The sequence below is a fragment of the Mustela erminea genome, chromosome 15 (genome assembly GCF_009829155.1).
Source record: "Mustela erminea isolate mMusErm1 chromosome 15, mMusErm1.Pri, whole genome shotgun sequence".
NCBI lineage: Eukaryota > Metazoa > Chordata > Mammalia > Carnivora > Mustelidae > Mustela > Mustela erminea.
The window spans coordinates 58,657,625-58,676,928 of record NC_045628.1 but is presented as its reverse complement, the minus strand read 5'-3'; positions in this window follow the sequence as shown (position 1 = coordinate 58,676,928).

Below are 19,304 nucleotides of genomic sequence, written 5' to 3'. Positions count from 1 at the left end.
AATTATAGTTGGAGGCATGATAACAATCCCATAGTCATTAGAAAAGCAACAGCCTAGAGTATTGTGGGACCTAAGGAGGGAAATCTCCCACAAGTAGATGAAACTGTGCTATGTTTTATTGCACACACACACACACACACACACACAAATATATATATATATATATAGTTGACCCCATGCCTGGATATGCAATTCAAGATGGAAAAATTGTTAAAATTCTCAGAATACATAAAAGACCTCGAAAAGCAACAAGAAGCTGTGTGTTGAAGAGGATTGTGATTAAGGCATTGAACAACTAAACATCAATTTTTCAGAAAATTCTTGTTAACTTGGAATGGAAGCAGATTAATTTTCAGCAACATGTGTTTTGTGCGTCAATTGAGGGAAAAGGTATAAATTAAATTGAGTGGGAAATGCTGATAAGCTCACTAATTTTGGCACGTTTAGAAATTTTTATGTTAAAGGTATCAAAGAGATGAAGAACTTAATCATAGGTACCAAAAAGCATCATATCACTGAAATAATATGCTGGATTTCAGAAGCCCAAAGTTGTTACCATATTTAATTTAGTCCATAAAAATTATCTAAGAATGAGATATTTCTCAAATATTAAAAAAAATAGATGGATGATGATTGAATTGATAGAAGATTGGCTTAAAGTCATCTTTAAGCCAATGACTGGACATCTGCAGCCCTTCAACACCTCCAGCCACAAACCATTTAAAGACAGTTTGAGGAAGGAATATGGATCCTGGCTGTTGTCTGGAAGCTTTCTGGTGAAATAAATAAAGTGCTAGCGCTAAAATTGATAGTTTGGGTGGTAAAGCGCTTGAAAGAATGATGGAGAGACAGGTGCTGCTCTTAATGTTACGAAGGACAGCAATGTGTAGAAAAACATGAACATCAAGGACTTTGAGTCAAAAAGTGAGTTGAACAGAGCTGGCTTTAGTGTGAAAACATTTGGGGAATGCTTTAAACAATTCATTATATATGTATACATTTTCCTTATAAATGTTAAGGAGTGATATAGGAAAGAAACCTGCATCTAAAATCTAAAAGGGTTTTTTGATTAAAAAGTTGTGATAAGAATATATCATGTTATAGCTTAATTATCTTCATTTTTTTCTTTCTTAGTGTCTCATAAAATAATGGTGCATAACATATTCCAATTAATGATGTGTTAGATTCAAGCCACTTCCAAAGCTGGAAAATTGGTAGCATTGGAACTGTCCAGTCTCTGAGGTCTTACATGTCAATATTGACACCCCAACCATACCTTCATGTCCTTCCTGATTTCTTACTTCCATACTCATCCAAAATATGTTTGGTATGCCAGGATAGCCTTTCATTCCCTCAGTTCCTCTTTTTTATTATCCTTTCTAGTTCATTGATTCCTTCCTGTGTCCATCCTGCCATCTAATCTAGACCTTATGAAAGGAACCAGCACATTCTACCTTCCCTCCCCTTCCCTTCAGTTACGCCTCTGTCTCAGGTGCTTGGCCAATTGTCAGTCTCGGGTCCACAGGCTTTAATTTCATTAAAAATTAATTATGACTGAAAAACAATCTGAGGGTTTTAAAGGGGTCAGGGGGTGGGAAGTTGGGTGAGCCTGGTGGTGGGTATTATGGAGGGCACGTATTGCATGGAACACTGGGTGTGGTACATAAACAATGAATTCTGGTACACTGAAAAGAAATAAAAATAATAAAAAAATTATGATGTTTTAAATATATACAAAATTTAGGCATCTGTATACCTATTGCCCAATTTTAACAGATGTCCTAAAAAAAATTTATCTTTTTTTTTTTTTTTAAGACTTTATTTACTTGACACAGAGAGAGAGAGGGGTCACAAGTAGGCAGAGAGGCAGGCAGAGAGAGGGGGAAGCAGGCTCACTGCCGAGCAGAGAGCCCGATGTGGGGCTTGATCCTAGGACCCCGAGATCACGACCTGAGCCGAACTGAGCCACCCAGGTGCCCCAGAAAGATTTATCTTTTAACAGGTTACAGTGAAGGCCCTGCTGCCTCAAAGACATCAGCACCCCTTAGCTCCCTTTCCCTTAAGTCTGAGTTCCCAAGATACTAGCACCAGTGGAACAGTGAATCTCCTCAGAGATCTGGGTTCCAGACCTACAGGATCTCATTTGTAAATCTCCCAGTTCTAACAACCCATCTCTTCCTTCACTCCCTCACCCACAAACAGCAAGGGGAGTTTCCTGCCATTCCGATTTCTGTATTACCTGAGCACTGGGTGTTACGTAAGACTGATGAGTCACTGACCTCTCCCTCTGAAACGGATAATACGTTTATATAATACGTTAAATGGATAATATGGATAAAACTTTAAAAAAATAAAGTAATATAAAAAACATAAAGTAAGATTAAAAAATATGTACTGTCTTTTACATACACACACAAAGTAAAGCTTAAATGCCTAGTCTAATAAGAAAAAGATTGGTTGCCTGTGTATCTGGCTTTGGAAAAAATCAGGCTATCTCTGTTAATCTGTGATGCCATTCATTTGAAAGTATCACAGTCACCAGGATACAGCAGGAAATCAGTGAGTGGTTTTTCTTTCACCCAGAGTACATGTGATGTCTTCCTTTGAGGTAACGACTGGGTAATGTTTATCTACATATATAAAAATAAACATATCAGCCACTGCATTTCCTGTAGTAATCCAAACTAGAAGGCTTTGACTATGGTAGGGTTTTCAGGTTTGGGGGATTTTTTTTAAGAGTGATAATATATTTGTTATTTTTCTTCTAAATATCATTTCTGCTTGTTGCAAAATCTTTCCAATAGTCTGAAAAAATACAAAATAAAGACATAAATTCTCTCATCAAAAAAAAAAAAAAACCCAGAAAAACCAAACAAACAATTTATGTATTACTTCATATTTTACTTCTTGCCTTCTTAATCCATTTCCTAATGCCTGTTTAATTTCCCATATTAAGTTCTCTTTGTTAAAACAACTGTTACAGCTTTTGTCTTTCTGGTGGGGACTTGATAGATACATTTCCCCTTTCTCTCCAGAGGAAATGACTATTTAGAAGCTGGTATATATCACTCACATTTTGTTACATAAAATTGATATGAAAAATTAATTTATGTGTAATTTTGATTAATTGTTTTTTCCCGGTTTTATTGTTTTTCAGAGTCAAGATGAAACAGAAAGATCTAATTGATTCATTTAAATTTTATTGTATGAATAAATTATAGTTTATCTATTGCCCTACTGGGTAATAAGTAGTTTATGTCCACTTTGTTATTAATACAAACATTGCTGCAAGAAAGATTTTTATGTCTCTTTGGGCTCATGTGCAAGAATCTCTGTAGGGTATAATCCTAAAGGTAGAATGGCTGGATAGTAGAGGATGCACTTATTTAAATTTATTAAGTTAAATTGGATCTTCACATATACTGGTACTGTACTTTCCCCCATTACCTCGCCATCTGTTATTATTAAGAGCACCCCCCCATCCGATGGTGTAATACGGTTTTGGTTTAACTAATTTACATTTTTCTGATATCTACATATGTATTTATACATGTGTATGTGTGTATATATATATACACATATATATATATATATGTTAACCCATTTCCATTATATGTATTTCAAATACCTTTTCTTATACTTCGGTTTCTCTTTTAACACTATGCCATTTTCTGTCACAGAGAAGCTTTAAATATTCTGGAAGCCTAATGTATCAACCCTTTTCTTTATGAGTTTTTACTTTTTTTATCTTGTATAAGAAACCTCCCACGAAAGTCATGAAAATATTCTACAATATTTTCTTTAAGTTTAATTTTGCCTTTTGTTTTTAATTCGTTCTTTAATCTATTTGCATTGACTTTTTTGTACTGCATAAAATTAGAATGTAATTTTTTCACTTTCCACATGGAGGACCTTTTGTCGGAGCACATTTTATTCTATTTATTGGTCTGTGTGATTCTTTTGTTTGTTCCCACACCACACTTCAACTTTTATAGCTTTGCAGTTTGTCTTGATATCTGGCATGGTATCAAGGGTGAGTGACTCATTGTTATTTATTTTCTTCAAATTGGTTTGGCTATTTTTGGCCTTTTATTCTTTCAGAGTGAATTTCAGGATTAAATTTCATGAAAAATCCTGTTGGGATTTTTGAGTAGAATTGCTTTGAATTTATAAGTTAGTTTGGGGTAAATTTTTATCTTTATCATATTAAAGGAGCCCTCCTATAGCTAAGGTCTTGCTCATTGATATGTAATTTTTAGACTAGTAACACTGACATCACCTGGATCTTGTTAGAAATGCAGAATCTTAGATTCCAACCCATACTGGCTGAATCAGAATCTTCATTTAACAAGAGCCTCAGAGTTGTATGCACATTATTAAAGTTTGGGAAGTATGGTTTTAAAGTCATCCCTTTCCTCTTCTTAAATAGGGCTAGGGATTGAGGGTCTCTCCAGTAGACCCTAAGTCCCTTCACTAGACCACTTAGTGGTCTTCTTTCCACTAGATTCTCTTAAATTAAAAAGAGACATCCTAAAATATCATCTTAATACACTCACTCCAACCCTAGGTGCACATCACCCATTGTCATTTGCTCCCCTCATAGTCAAGCTCCTTGAAGGAGAGGTCTGTGTTCACCCCACTTCCTCACCTTCCAGTCATTCCTCAGGCTTCTGTGCCCCATAATTTTATCATAACTGCTTGAACTCATAAAAACAAATGATATTTTGCCATTAGTGACAACATAGGTGGATAGAATATACTACGCTAAGTGAATTAAGTCAGAGAAAGAACGACAAATAGTGTATGATTTCACTTATATGTGGAATCTGAAAACCAAACCAACAAAAAGCAAAAACAGACTCTTGAATACAGAGAACAAACTGATGGTTGCCAAAAGGAAGGGGGTTGGGGGAGTGGGCAAAGTGGTAAAGGGGAGTGGGAGGTCCAGTCTTCCAGTTATGAAATGAATAAGTCATGGGAATAAAAGGTACAGCCTAAGGAATATAGTCAGTAGTATTATAATAGCATTGTCCAGTAACAGATGGCAGCTACACTTGAAGTCCGCATATGTTGAATCACTCTTGTACACTGCAGCCTAATACAGCAATGTGTGTCAACTACATTTCAGTAAAAAAAAAAAACCCACAACTTCTTTATCCATTTGTCTGTTGAAGGGCATCTTGGCTCTTTCCACAGTTTGGCGACTGTGGCCATTGCTGCTATGAACATTGAGGTACAGATGGCCCTTCTTTTCACTATATCTGTATTTTTGGGGTATTATGCCTCCATCAGAAATGATGAATACCCAACTTTTGTATCAACATGGATGGGACTGGAGGAGATTATGCTGAGTGATCAGGGGAAATCAGAGGGAGAGACAAACCATGAGAGACTGTGGACTCTGAGGAACAAACTGAGGGTTTTGGAGGGGAGGAGGGTAGGGGGACGGTGAGCCTGGTGGTGGGTGTTTAAGAGGGCACATATTGCATGGAGCACTGGGGGTGGTACATAAACAATGAATCTAGGAACACTGATAAAATTAAATTACCCCCCCCCCGCAAAACCTAATACTGAGTGAAGAAGGTAAACATAAAAGATTATATATGATTTTGTATGTACAAAGTAGAAAAATAGGAAAAAACATAGGGTAACTGGATCAAAAATCAAGAACCATTTATATACTGCCTATAAGAGACCTACTTCAGACCTAAAAAACATGTAGATTGAAAATGAAGAGATGGAAAACATTTATTAAGCAAAGGGAAGCAAAAAGAAAGCTGGGATAGCAATACTTGTATGAGACAGAATAGACTTTAAAAGACTAATAAGAGACAAAGAGGGACACTATGTAATGATACGGGGAACAATCCAACAAGAGGATATAACAATTATAAAAATATATGCACCCAAAACAAGAGCATCTAAATACAAAAGCAACTGTTAACAGACATAAAGGAAGAAATTGACATTAATACAGTAATAGTAGAGGATTTAATATCCCACTGACACCAATGGAGAGATCATTCAGACAGAAAAATCAATGAGGACACACTGGTTCGAATGTTGCATTAGATTAGATGAACCTAACATATATTCAGAGCATTCCACCCAAAACCAGTTGAATACATTCTTTTCAGTACACATGGAATATTCTCTAGGATAGGTCACATATTAGGCCACTAAACAAGTCTTCATAAATTCAAGTAGACTGAAATCCTATCATGCAACTTTTCCTACCACAGTGTTAAGAAACTAGAAATCAAACACAAGAAAAAATCAGGAAGAACACAAATACGTGAGGCCAAATAGTATGCTACTAAGTAATGAATGGGTCAGCCAAGAAATCAAAGAGAAAATAAAAAAATACATGGAGGGACGCCTGGGTGGCTCAGTTGGTTGGACGACTGCCTTCGGCTCAGGTCATGATCCCAGAGTTCCCGGATCGATCCTATATCGGGCTCCCAGCTCCACGGGGAGTCTGCTTCTCCCTCTGACCTCCTCCTCTCTCATGCTCTCTCTTATTATCTCTTTCTCAAATAAAGAAATAAAATCTTTAAAAAAAAATACATGGAGACAGATGAAAATGAAAACACTACAGTCCAAAATCTTTGAGATGTAGCAAAAGCAGTTCTAAGAGGGAAGTTTATAAAAATAAGGCCTGCTTCAAGAAATAAGAAAAATCTCAAGCAACCAAAAGTTACCCCTAAAGGAGCTAGAAAGAGAACAAAAGTTAAAGCCAGTAGAAGGCAGAAAATAATAAATATTAGAGCAGAAATAAATGAAATAGAGACTAAAAAAACCCAATAAAACAGATCAATGAAACCAGGAGCTGATTCTTTGAAAATATCAGTAAAATTGATATATCTTTTTTTAAAAAAATATTTTATTTATTTATTTGAGAGAGAGAGAGCATGAGAGGTGGTGGGTCAAAGGGAGAAGCAGACTCCCCGCTGAGCAGGGATTCCCTATGCAGGACTCCATCCTGGGACTCCAGGATCATGACCTGAGCCAAAGGCAGTCACTTAACCAACTGAGCCACCAGGTGCCCCAAACTGATAAATCTTTAGCCAGATTTATAAAAACAGAAGAAAGAGGACTAAAATTTTATATATATATATAAAATCTGGCACATATATACATATATATGTATATATATAAAATGGCCATAAAAATAATGAGATTTTGCCATTTGCAACAACATGGATGGCACTAGAAGGTATAATGCTAAGTGAGATAAGTCAGAGAAAGACAAATACCATAATGGTTTCTCTCATATATGGAATTTACAAAACAAAACAAATGAACAAAGGAAAAAAGAGACAAACAAAAATGCTTTTAAATACAAAAAAGAAACTGGTCATTGCCAGAGGGGAAGTGGGTAGGAGGTGGGTGAAACAGACAAAGGGAATTAAGAGTACACTCACTATCATGAACACTGGGTAATGTACAGAATTGTTGAATCACCTGAAGCTTCACCTGAAGCTAATATTACATGTTAATAATTCTACAATTAAAAAATAAAAATTTTTCGAGAAGGTTAAAGAAAAAGGAAAAGCTAATCTATGAAGTTAGAAGTCAGGCTAATGGTTACCCTTGGGGGGATAAGTGCAAGGGACAAGGGGAGGTTTTGAGGGTAATGTTCTATTTCTTAATTCTTCTCTGGTAATGTTCTATTTCTTAATCTGGTTATATGAATGTATTCACACTATAAACTTATGTACTTTTCGGTATGCATGTTATACTTTAATAAAAAGCTCAAAAATACTTTCTTTAAAGTGGAGGGGAAAAAACCAGTCTGCTTGAGCTCAGGTTACCAAAGACCTCCTTAATTTCCAAGTCCAATGGGCATCTGAGTGCCCACTTTACTTGACCTTCTTGAAGAACATTTGCACCTTGTTAATTCATTTCTTCCTTTATTTTCACAGAAGGTGCCACAGCTTGGGCCCCTATTACCTCCTGCCTATCCCATGTGATTCTCTCCTAACCCACTTTTTCCTTCCCAGAAGATATCCTTTCTTCTCTCTTGAGCTGCATGGGTTCTTCTAAATGCAAATCAGATCCTGTTACTGCTTTCCTTAAAACCATTCCCTAAAGCTCATATCTCACAGGTAAAATCCAAAACTTCTTGGGCCATCATAAGAGGACCTTGTGGATTAAGTTTATGCCTGACCCTCTCATCTCATTTTCTTGCCGTTCACTTTCATGAAACTTGTGTTCTATCCAGACAACTTGCAGTTCTCAGTAGCTCATGTCGTTTCTTGTGTCCACGCCTTTGCATTTGCATTTCCTTCTGCCAGGAATGCCTTTCCCCTTTGACTAATTATCAAGCACAAACTCATCCTTCCAGACCCAGTTCACATGTCTTCCTCCATGAAGAAGTCGCTCCCCACTTAGAGAGATCTCTCTTGGCCACCATAGTCTGAATTCCTTTGATCGTACTTTTCTCTTAGTATGGCAGCTACTATTTACCTCTTCTTCCCTAATAGCCTATGAACTAGTAGTAGAAGGACTTAATCTTGTCTTTATATCCCTAGTGCAGGCATAGAGTAGGCATGTAATGAATGAATGGATGGATGACTGAATCAGGTTAGTAGAGGAGACATTTGCTCATGCTGCCCGTGCTGCCTCTGCTTACGGTGGTGTCTGTTCCAGGAATTTGACCATACTCTTCTGGGGGCCTTGGAAAGTTCTCCCTTCCCTGGAAAGCCCCTCATGAGATGCTCCAGCTGGAAGGGACCTCTCTTCTTATGCTGAAATACCACTTCTTTCTGGCTCCTCTCTTAGGCACTTACTTCTTTCACAGTATTGGTGCCTCTCTTGCTCAGCGCAAGTCATTTGTAAATTTTCTGAAGCAAGGGGCTATGTTTTATCTTTCTTTGTCCTTCCCCCAAAAGTTCATCAAATGTCTTGTACATGGAAGGCACTTGATTCATGTCTATTGAAGTGACCCACCACGGTTTCAACTCACACCAGTGGGGAGTTTTTCATCGAGAGCACAAAGGAGGCTGAGATTCCTGAATTGGAGAGAATGTTCTGTGGGTGGAGCACACACTGAGGGGTTATTAGCATCAGGCAGGTGGGTCATTACAAAAATCAAAATAATTGCTAAAGAGAGAGCCTTAGGTCTGAAAAGGCCACTCCTCTGCAAGGAGGCAGCCTTACAGAAATGCTCTCAACCCCTACCGGGGTCTTGGTAAACCCATTACACCGCAGCCTGGGGCAGAGGCAAAAACTACCCTTCACTAAGCCTATCTAAACTAAGCTCTGGGAACCTTCTGAAGGCATTTTTAAGAAGATGCCAAAAGAGAGAATGTGATTAAATTTTCTAGAGCTATGGGAGACCCTGGGAGAAAACGCGTCCCTTTGGCCTCGGCTCCCTTAGCTGAAACATCATCGTGGAGGAGAGCGCCTTTCTTACTCCCAGAGGGCTTAGAATTCTAATCTCTGTTTAAATTAAGCATAACTGAGGGGGGGGAAAAGCTGACTTGGTAAAACACAATGGGCTTAAATGGAACAAGCTGTTTGTGGTGTGGCCTATATGCCTTCTGCAATTAGATGAGCTCAGATCTCATCCAGATTCTTACCCATGCCGCTGGCCTGAAGAAGGAAGCCAATAAATATCAAATATGCCAACAGTAAACATTTCCTTTGATTTTCTCCTGAGGCATCAGAGATTTCAGTATTTCATTATAATAGGTTTTCATCATGTGCTGTTTCAAAAACTGCCTTGAAAACAGGCTTGTGACTCCCAGTTTCTTCCTTGTCTGCAAAGGGAGAGAGGATGTTTGCGGCCCAAGAAGCTGACACCGGAGCTCTGGCCACACTGGGGCAGGGAGGCTGTTAGGTAGGTCCCCAGAATTCCTCTGACATCAGGACAGAAGTCCCAACTGGATAACCTTCGGGCTTCTGGGACTTGGGAATGCTGATCAGAGTATGCAGTGTGAGCACATGGTCACTCGGTAGCCCAGAGAGGGTCATATCTACTTAAACAAATTTCCTGAGTATATTCAACCTTATCAAAGTACAGATGGAGGGTTTTCCTATGAAGGCTAGAGCAGAACTGCAAGTGAGTGGCTTTCATTTTTTTCTCTTCAGAGTAGACAAAGGGAAAGGCTTAAAGGAGGTTGGAAGAAAACTCTAATATTATCTTATTCATGTATGTACCGAATGACCTTACACACACTTCTTCAATTCCAATATCAAAGAGGCCTGTGTCTTCCTCCACAAAATCACAGTTCAGTTGTGAGAGCAGTGAGTGAAGTTGTGTTGGATGTTTTCTGTTTGCCCTTCCAGTTCTGTTCGCTTCCCTTTTCCATCAGGCTTTGAGCCCCATTACTAAGTCAGAGGTTCTCTTACCCTGTCTCCAGGTTGGGCTTGGTCAAAGGAAAATCCTAGCAGGAGATTAGAGGGAGGGAAGACCTTCAGGCTCGGTCTTTATTCCTTGGCCCCTCCCTGCTGGTTATTCAGGTTAGAGGGGTTCGTCTGCTGAAGACCATAGCCTCTGGGAAGTGGTCTACCCCTGTCATTTCACTGGTTTCTCAAAGTTTTGTTAACTGCCTTTTCCCGTTGCTGCTCTAGTCCTAGAAGGAGGTGACAGCAGCCTGGTGTCACTAGCCTCAGAGTGCCTCACTGTCCCTTAGTGACTCTTGACTCTGCCACATTTTGTAAACAGTTCCTCTGTTAAGGGCCTCCCTGTGTACCCTTATTGAGTGTGTCACTTGTTTTCTGCCAGATGGAGGAGGCACTTAGAAATGCAGCGTGGGGCACTTAATATTGCATGTGGGAATCGTGGAAGGTATCCTGGAGGAGGTGAGGCATGAAACAAGTACGAGTTAGCCAGGTGAAGGGGATTTTAGACAGCTGGCCCACAAGGCGCTTAAGTTGGAAGAAGTTTGCAGTGGTTGAAACATCTTGTCCCTAAGGGCAAAGACACTGCCTCTCCTGCTTGTTGTTAGAGACTCAGCAATGAACATAGGGGTGCAGATTTCATTTTTTTGACATATACCTAGAAGTAAATGAATTGCAGAAGAAAAAGTAATTATGTCAGTTGATGTATGTATTAACTAAGCTTATTGTGTCAATCATTTTGCAATAGGCATGGAATAAATAATACTGTACACTTTAAGCTAACACAATGTTATATGTTAATTATATCTTGATAAAGCTGGAAAGAAAAGAGTGAATTGTGTGTGAAGAGGGAGGGCATAGAGGTAGAGACATGGCAACATAGGAGCTAAGTGGAGTCAGATCACACACAATTGCCTGCTATTCTCTTCTCTTTCTATTAGCTAGTATTCTATTATAAAATAATACTTATTTAGGGTAAACAATTCCAAATGATGCAGAAAGGTATAAAGTGAAAAGTAAAGTTCTTCACGTCCTAATCCTACTGCCCCGAAGAATCAAAACCATGAATCCACTGAATGTTTTCTTTCAGACATTTTCTATATACACACCTACCTGCACAGTCAGTCTTTATTTTACAAGTTACACTCTGCTTTAAAAAAGCAGTTTGCAGGGTGCGTGGGTGGCTCAGTGGGTTAAAGCTGCTGCCTTCGGCTCAGGTCATGATCCCAGGGTCCTGGAATCGAGCCCCACATCTGGCTCTCTGCTCCGCAGGGAGCCTGCTTCCTCCTCTCTCTCGCCTGCCTCTCTGCCTACTTGTGATTTCTCTCTGTCAAATAAATAAAATCTTAAAAAAAAAAAAAGCAGTTTTCAGAAGTATGCAATTTATTTTTGATATCATTCCATTCCGTTTCTGTTTGACCTCTTCTAATTGCATCTTCCATTAGGAATCATCACAACTTATTAACAAGGTTAAATGAGGGAAATTTTTGTAGCTTCCCATTGTTTGGTATTACAGTTAATCCTGCAAGCAACTTCCTTACATCTTTGTGCAAATGTGTGTGTTTGTGAAATAAATTCTCAAAAGTGGAATTGACAGATGTCTATGGCCATGTTATTCAAACATTGCACCATTGTTAATTACACTCATGGTTGGAATAGCATAGGACAGAGTGGTTGAATCACTACGTTGTACACTTGAAACTAATGTAAAATACGGTGTGTTAACTAGACTCAAAACAACAACAAAAAAAGAATAAGCTTTCTGATGGAATAGGTTCCCATATGGTTTTAAATAAAGATTTACCTATTTGTGAATACAAAAAGAAGTTGCAACATTTTAAGTTCACACTAATAAATGTATGTTGGAGAGGGTCATCCAGAGGACGTGACCGCTGGCTGACCTCTGAGCAGCACCCAGGCAATTAGAAGCTCCTCACCTGCTCCCCGTCCTTGGAGTATATCTTCCGCCTGAGGCGCTTCCCACAGCCAGAGCCATTTTCTCAGATGCTGCCTTGAGAGAGTCACGGGAAGTTGAGATTGTCCAGGCTAAATGCGGGACTGAACCCAGTGCAGGCTTCTGTAGACACTTTTCAGATTCTGGCAAGCAGGTGTGGACATCTACTCATTTCGTGGTTGCCCAAGACAAGCCTGGTAAGTAAGTTCCCTTGCTTGTGGTGACGGCCACCTACCAGTCTGGGGTGGCTTGCCCTTTATTCTGGCTCTCCTTGCTCTCCAGGCCAGGAACCAGTTTCTATTCCCCTCCAGGGAACTCCCAAGGTTGCAAACCAACACGTCTGAGAGTGCTGGATACTAGATTTTATTCAACTTGAAAAGTCTGGATGTTATCACACTTAACATGGTGCAGTATTGGTTATAATTAGGCTTTCACTATTGTCTATCTGATAGGTGCATTTTGCTTTTTTTCACTTCTCTCTCTTCCAACGATATAATTTACTTAAGCACTGGTAACTTCTTATTTGTAAATTGCAAATCCTCGTTAGAATGAAAAGAAAGAAAATCTCTCAATCTACTCATAGGTACTAATGAATAACTTTCCCTTATTTGACCTTTTATTTTTATCCTTTGTGTGTACTTCCTCCAGGACTTTTCTACAGCTTCTGAAATGTGTTTTCTTTTTCTGCCTTAAATAAGTGACTATTTTAAATTAATGTACATACTATTTTTTCCTTAGCCCATCCTTGCTGCTCTGAGTACTTTACCTTCCTTATTATTTCCTAGTTTTTCAAAGGTAATGTGGCACTTCAACTTCTATGTATGTTGTAGTCATAGAGATAGAAAATAGGTAAAAAAGAAACCATGTAATTTCAGATAGAGGTATACCATGCAAAAATAAAAAAAGGGTTAGGTTGTAGAGTGTGCAAACTGGAGAAGGGAGTGGAAGCTGGTGCTCAGAAATGAAGTTTAATGAAGATCTCCTGGAAAAAATGACATTCAGGCAGACCCCAAAAGCCAAGTGAGAAGGGAGAGAGGGTGAACCAGGCAAGGGAAGAATGTGTAAGAGCCCTGGGGATGGGAGGAGCTTAGAATTTTTTTAAAAATAATTTTATTTTTTCAGTGTTCTAAGATTGATTGTTTATGTACCACACCCATGTGCTTGATTAGCAAGAAGACAGCTTGGCAGGAGAGTAAGGAGCAAGGGAGAAGAAGGAAAGGCCATTATAGGGAGTTTGGATTTGGTTGGATGGAAGAAAGACTACTGGAAGATGTTAAGCTAGGGAATTACATGATCTCATTTACATATTTAAAAGGTCATTCTGGAAGTGTGTGTTCACTGCCTGTTTCTCTCTCTCCAGCCCTCTTAGCCTCAAGATCTTCTCCCTTTGTATTAAAAAAAACAAACAAACTCAAAAACAACCCCCCCCCTTTTTTTTAAACCACTTGGCACTGTGAAGTCACCAAACAGAACAAAACGTGGATTCAACTGCAGAGTGGCTTTGTATATGGCCCTTTATCTCTCCTCTGAGTCCTTCAACTCATTTTATCAGAAATAGTTTAATTATATCAAATCTTGGGTGCTAGCTGAAGGATTTGGAGATAGATCTGTCGAAAGATTAGTTGTCCTTTTAAAAACAACCATTGCTGTTTTAGAACATGTCCAAGTACAGAACTGAGTTGCTTTTCGGTACATCCTTCAACTCTTTAGAGATGACTGAAATGTTCCATTCCCATGAAGGTTGAAAAGGAGAGCAATTTAATATACATCTGTTCCTTTTTCCTCTGTCTCTATTTTTTACTAAGTTTCTCCTTGTTTAAAAACATTGCCTATAAGAGTCGACTTGAGTGTGAATTACAATTAGAGATACAGTCTCTGAGGTTGCCAAATTAGGTTCTTCACAGATCCATTAGCATTTCCCCAGTTCTCTGCTGGCTGCTGTAGATCCAGCTCCAGGAGGACTTTTGGCTACTTCTCCATCTAGCCTCTGCCCGTGGGCTGACATCTATCAAGCTAATTGCTGGCTAATTCTATAATAGATGCATCCCAGGTGTTTTTCACCATCTTTTGAAATCTTTACTCTGTTTTCTTCTGCACTTGGACTCCTACTTACAGCTTTACTGACTTACATAATGCATACATGTCTACTTTCTCAGAAATCTATGCCTCTGCTTGCTGTAAGCCCTGGACTAAAAAGAAAAAAACAACAACAACTTGCTGACAATGGAGTTCAGTTCAGAAATTTTGATTAACAACAAAAGTCTAGAAGACTTGATTATTTGGAACTCAAATCAGGGAATGGGCAACATAATAGCCAAATCACAGGCTGCAAACAAAAAGGGACTTTGTAGGCGGGGTGGGGAGTGGAGGGGGTTCGAGTATAAGAAGAGAAATAGGCAGTGCCCACTCAACTCCACTGTCTTCTGCTGTTTCATGAACTACTGGGTACAACAGCAGTAAGTGGACCTATAGCTTTAAGGCAATGCTGGCCATCTCTTCATGTTGCTTTTACTCTAGAAGCCTAAGAGTTTGGACTCTGATGTTTTCTGGAACTTCAGATGATAGACTCTTTGGTATCGTGCATGGCATTTTTTTTTTTTTTTTATTATCAGTTTTTGAGGTACAACATTTACCCATGATCTGTTACTGATATTTTGTTCAAGTAGTACCTTCCTAAGGACACCTGCCCTGAACCACTGTATTTAAAATTGCAATACTCCAGACTCCCTATACCTTCCTCTTCTTTCCTTTTTCCTGGCATTTGTCACCCTCCAATATACACTGTACTTCTTATTTATTCTGTTCACAATCTTTATCTTTCTTTCCCTGCTAGAATGTGAGCCTCAAGACTGTAGTGTATCTGCTTTATTGATTCACATATCCCAAGCACATAGTAGATGCTTCATAAGTACTCATTGAGTGAATGAATGACGTTTTACAGTAAGAACAGGTCATAAATATTAGCTCAAGATTCTTATTTTGGGCATCTGATTAATTCAGCTGTTCAACCAATCATCACTTGTGGACATCTGCATGATGTACATGTACTATATCTACATTTTTCCCAACTTTTAGCATAATTTTCTTACCAACCACGTATATTTTACTCTTACTTTTAGATTACCAAAAGCCATAGATAGACAAAAGCCTTCTAAATAGATTGATCTAACATCATCTGATCCCTATAATTAAGTATATGATATCTTAAGATCTTTCATTGTATGTCACTTTCTATTTTATTTTTATGTGAACATCCCCTCTCTCCTTGGTCTATGTTATGTGAATGGAAGTGTCAGTCCTTGGATTCCCAATGAGAAGACTGACGTGGGGATCTTGAATAAAAATAGCCAGAAGGAAAGTAGGAAGCACAAAACAGTTTATTACACAGTTTATTAAAGTGAAAGTATGCTCTCTAGGTGGGAGAGCGGGCAGGTTCCCAGAGCAGGAACAGGCCCTAACTCATTTGGCGTTTGGTTGATTGTTGTGTCTCTCTGGGCTGGGAAGAGCTGAGACCTACAGTGGGGTGGTGTCTAATGGAGGCTGCTTCTAGTAATTTGGGGGGACTCCTCTCACAGGTTGTTGGGATGGAGAATTTTGACCCCACAGGGTTTGTACCAGAACCTCATGGCAGCCTTTCTACATGGAGAGGGGCTGTAACCACAATGCAAATGCATCATCATGAGTCTAGGAGTCCCCAGGCGCAGCGGTGGAAGAGGACACCTGTGGCTCTTCATCTGTCAACCCCAAGGTCTTGAACCCACAAGCTCAGGATGTTGTGCTCCCAAGCTTTTAATGTGTAAATTATTTATCACTTTCCTTGCCTCCAGCTCGTGTCTCCTTCCCCTTCAAGGAGTTGGGACTTTGTCTCTAGGATGTTCCTTCCATGGTTTATATCTAGCTTCTACCTAACAATAGCACTAGGCACATGGTAGATCTCAGTTAAGGACTTGATGACTAAAGGGCCATAGGAATTTCAATCTTACTTCTTAAAAAGATCTATTTATTTTTGAGAGAGAGCTAAAACAAGCATGAAGGGAGGGAGAGGCAAAAGGAAGAGAATCTTAAGCAAGCTCCTTGCTGAGCCTGGAGCCAAGGCGGGGCTTGATCGCATGACCCCGAGATCAGGACCAGAGCCGAAATCAAGAGTCCCATGCTTAACCAAATGATTAACCCAGGTTCTCTAGGAATTTCAATCTTAATTTTAACTTTAACAGTTTAAAATGTAAGTGGTTAATTGTTCTGGTATTGAGTGATAGCGCCTCAGGTTTATTCACCAGAGAATTTACTCTCCTGGCCTGCTACAGATGTCCCCTCCTAGCCATGCTCCCTGCCTCCAGCTCTTTCCCCCTTGACTCCAGCCTTTACCACTCCATCAGACTTGCCTCCCTAAAGCCAAGCTCTGATCATCCATGCTAACTTAGAAACTTTCAGTAGTCCCCAGTGTCTTCCTAACGAAACACAAATTCTTTATTAGCATCTTATTGAAAGTCCTCTTTAATGGCCTCAAATCACCCTCATGGTCTCATGTCTTACTACTTTCATATTCCAGGAAAATCATGAGCGTCCTTGCTCCCCGCCTCTGCTCTGTCATTACCATTCCTGAACTTGTCTCCTGCTGATTGCCCCGACCAGAACCAGGAATGGCCCAGGGCCTGGATTCTGTCAAATTCTTTTCATCTTTTAGATCTTGCTGAAGGGCCACCTTCTATATGAAACTTTTTTTTTTTTTTTAATTCCCCTACTGGTTGTGCTTCTCCTTTCTCTGAAGTACTATAACTTTTTAAATACTATAACTTAAAAAAATTGCACTGTGTAGATCACAGTTCTTTTTAAAAAAATTTTTCTTTTGTTGTAGTAGGAACACTGAACATGGGATCTACCTTCTTTTCCCAGTTTTACTGAGGAATAAAATTGGCAAAATTTTTGTATGTTTAAAGTATAGAGTGGGGAGATTTGATACACATATACATTTTGGAAGGATTCCTGCATACAAGAGACACCACATAGTATTTGTCTTTCTCTGTCTGGCTTACTTTACTTTCTAGAGTCATACCTTCTAGATTCATCTGTTTGTCAAACATGGAAGTATTTTCTTCTTTTTAAAGATCAAATAATATTCGCTTGTGTGTACATACTCATTTTCTTTATCCACCATCTGTCAACAGGCACTTAGGTTGTTTCCACACTTTTGCTCTTGTGAATAGTGTTGTGAGGAACAGGAACATGGGAGGACAGGTATCACTTTGAGCTCTTGATTGCAATTTCTTTAGATATATAGCCAGAAGTAGGATTGCTGGATCTTTTTAAAATTATTATTCATTATGTTATTTATGTTAGTCACCATATAGTACGTCATTAATTTTTGATGTAGTGTTCCATGATTCATTGTTTATCTGTAACAGCCAGTGCTTCATGCAATACGTGCCCTCCTTAGTACCATCTCCGGGCAAACACATCCCCCCCCCCCCAAAACCCTTCGTTTGTTTCTCAGAGTCACAGTCTCTCAAGGTTTGTCTCCCGCTCTGATTCCACCCCCCTTCATTTTTCCCTTCCTTCTCCTAATGTCCTCCATGCCATTTCTTATGCTCCACAAGTAAGTGAAACCATGTGATAATTGACTTTCTCTGCTTAACTTATTTCACTCAGCATAAACTCCTCCAGTCCCATCCATGTTGATGCAAAAGTTGGGTATTCATCCTTTCTGATGGCTGAGTAATTGTCGATTGTCTTTAAACATTGTCTTTAAACCATGAGTCTGCCAAAGGGCATCTCGGCTCTTTCCACAGTTTGGCTATAATCAAAACCACATTGAGACACCATCTTATACCAGTTAGAATGGCAAAAATTAACAAGGCAAGAAACAACAAATGTTGGAGAAGAAGTGGAGAAAGGGGAACTCCCACTGTTGATGAGAGTGCATACTGGGGCAGCCACTTTGGAAAACAGTATGGAGATTCCTCAAAAAGTTAAAAATAAGCTATCCTATGACCTAGCAATTGCACTACTGGGCATTTACCCCAAAGATACAGATGTACTGAAAAGAACGACCATATGCACCCCAGTGTTCATAGCAGCAATGTCCATAATAGCCAAACTGTGGAAGGATCACTGATCTTATGGTAGCACTATTTTTAATTTCTTGAGGAACTTTCATAATGTTGCTCATAATAATTATACCAGTTTATATTCCCACTTTTTTGCACATCCTCACCAGAATTGGTTATCTCTTGTCATTTTTTTTTTTTTTTAAAGATTTTACTTACTCATTTGACAGAGAGTGCACAAGCAGGGGGAGTGGCTGGCAGAGGGAAAGAGAGAAGCAGGCTCTCCACTGAGAAGAGAGTCTGACATGGGGCTGGATCCCAGGACCCTGGGATCATGATCTGAGCCTAAGGCAGATGTTTAACTGACTGAGCCACCCAGGTGCCCCTTGTCTTTTTTATTGTAGACATTCTAATAAGTATGAAATGATATCTCGTTGTGGTTTTGATTTGCATTTTCCTGATGATTAATGATTTTGAGTAATTTTCCACTTACCCATTAACCACTTCTATTTCTTTTTGGGGAAAATGTGTATTCAGGTCTTTTGCCCATTTTAAAATTCTTCCTTTCTCCCTCCCTCGCTTTCTGCCTCCCTCTTTCCTTCCTTCCTTCCTTTGCTATTGAGTTCTATCAGTTTCTTGTATATTTTGGATATTAGATATGTAGTTTGCAAGTATTGTCTCCCATTCTGTAGGCTGACTTCTCATTTTATTGATGGTTTCATCTGCTGTGCAGATGATTTATAGTTTGATGTAGTCCCATTAGTTATTTTTGCTTTTGTTGCTTTTAGTTTTGGTGTCAAATCCAAAAAAATCATTGCTGAGACCAATTGACGTCAAGGAGTTCATCTCCTAATTTTTCTTCTAGGAGTTTTACGGTTTCAGGTCTTATTTTCTAGTCTTTAATCCATTTCGAATTGATTTTTGCATATGGTATATGATAGTGCTACAGTCTCGTTCTT